At 41.4% G+C, this 1,727-nt stretch overlaps 1 long non-coding RNA gene across 1 annotated transcript; it reads right to left on the bottom strand.

Moving 5' to 3' along the window:
- Positions 1-237: 237 nt before the first annotated feature.
- Positions 238-1,514, bottom strand: LOC138959948 (uncharacterized). Its single transcript, XR_011453845.1, has 2 exons — positions 584-1,514; positions 238-551 (listed from the first exon to the last, which is right to left on the bottom strand). It is a non-coding gene; the product is annotated as an uncharacterized lncRNA (long non-coding RNA).
- Positions 1,515-1,727: the final 213 nt, after the last annotated feature.

Raw genomic sequence — 1,727 nt, 5'->3', positions numbered from 1 at the left:
ACAGTGTCTAAAATAATGTACAATACTTACTGTTTTACTAAATTTACTTTAGCAAAATTACTGCTTATAGACTATAGAGTTTAGTACCACTAATATTTTTACCAAATGAACAGTCATTAGACTAGAGTGTTCTGTCTTCTGATCATTGAAAATACGGACAATCATATACTTGTACAAAGCAGCCACATGACATTACTTGGAGAGAGAGGGACAGGGAGACAGAGATATGTTGACTCACTCTTTCTGCAAGCTGTATCAATCCATGGCACTGACAAGAAGGCATTGGCAAGTCACAAAGTCTGTAATGGCAACTGTAAAAATCCCTTTGCTTTGGATGTATTTGAAACTTTAAAACTTTGTCTCTGACAGACAATTAAAAAAATGGTTGTGTCTTAGCAGTCATAGTCTCAAATCCCTGGCACACAATGCAGATCTTATATCCTTACTGTCACTGAAGCCACTAAACACCATCTCTAAACTCTTGGCACAAATGAACTTGAAGGCATCTGGACTTATTGTCTGTGAAAAATCTAAACATTGTCACTCAACACCTTGCACATAAAGAAGGCTTGTCACTCAACACCTGGCACAAAATGAAGACAAGATCCTTAATCTTATTGTCTTTGAAGAAGCTAAAAATTCTCACTCAATCTCTGGCATAAAATAAAAACATCTGGATTTTGTCATAGAAAAACTTTAAAAATAGTCTCTTAACCTTGTCACACAATGAAAACATTCTTACTGTCTATGCTGTGAGTATTGATTAAGCATTGCAAGTGATAATGTGTGTGTCCACAATTAGTTATTGTCTGACATCTTTGTTTTTTTGCTAAAGAAATTTCTGATATCAGTATTCTTTCTCTTCTCTGGCTTCTTTGTATTTGCTGAGAATGCCTCTGGGGCAGCCCTTTGGGAAGAAGAGACGTCAGAGCCTTTTTCTGCTCCCAGATTAGGCTGATTATTATTATTCTGAAGCCAAATTATATGTCGATAATATTACTTACCAGCGATTGTCGTGTTCTTGCTGACAGCTGCTAAGGCTTTCACATGACGCTTTCGTCGAATGTGTTCTTCAAATTCAATGGCCACAAAGCCGCGGCTGCCATACACCACTGGTTTCGAACACGCCACACAAAATGCGTTTCCGGCTTTTTCAATTTTGCGGATGACATCGCCTACTCTTTGCTCGTTGACGTTTCTGTCCAACCACTCCCATTTCCACTCGTTCTTTGCGTTTTCCTTGATTTTCTTTTCAAACCCGCGTTCAACGAACTTCATGCACGAAGCCATTTTTCGGGAAGGCCCGCGCTCACGTGTTTGGAAATGACAAACGGTTTACAGCTTCGCCCGTTTAAGAATACGGCTTTCGGATTCGCCCGCTTGAGAATAAACACCGAGAGGCATGCTCGGTTTACATTTTTCCTCTTCTTTTTTTTCGGCGACTGTGCATGAAAAACGGCGATTTCAAAAAGTAAAAACGGCGATTTTTTCGCCGTTTGGCGGCTATTTTGCATCCCTGAATTGACAATGAGGTCGGCAAGGTCGTCGATGGTCCAGTTCTTCTCGGCCATCTCCACCCAGCGCCGCAGGTAAAGATTAAGACGTGCCACAAACTGATGACTCAGCTCGCCGCTCAGTCTCTTGCTGTTCCGCAGACGTCGTCGGTAGGCTTCAGCAGTCAGGTTGAAGCGCTGGAGTAACGCCTTCTTTAGTGCCTGATAGTCCCT

The sequence above is a fragment of the Littorina saxatilis genome, linkage group LG1 (genome assembly GCF_037325665.1).
Source record: "Littorina saxatilis isolate snail1 linkage group LG1, US_GU_Lsax_2.0, whole genome shotgun sequence".
NCBI classification, from domain to species: domain Eukaryota; kingdom Metazoa; phylum Mollusca; class Gastropoda; order Littorinimorpha; family Littorinidae; genus Littorina; species Littorina saxatilis.
This window is presented reverse-complemented; position numbering and strand designations above follow the sequence as displayed.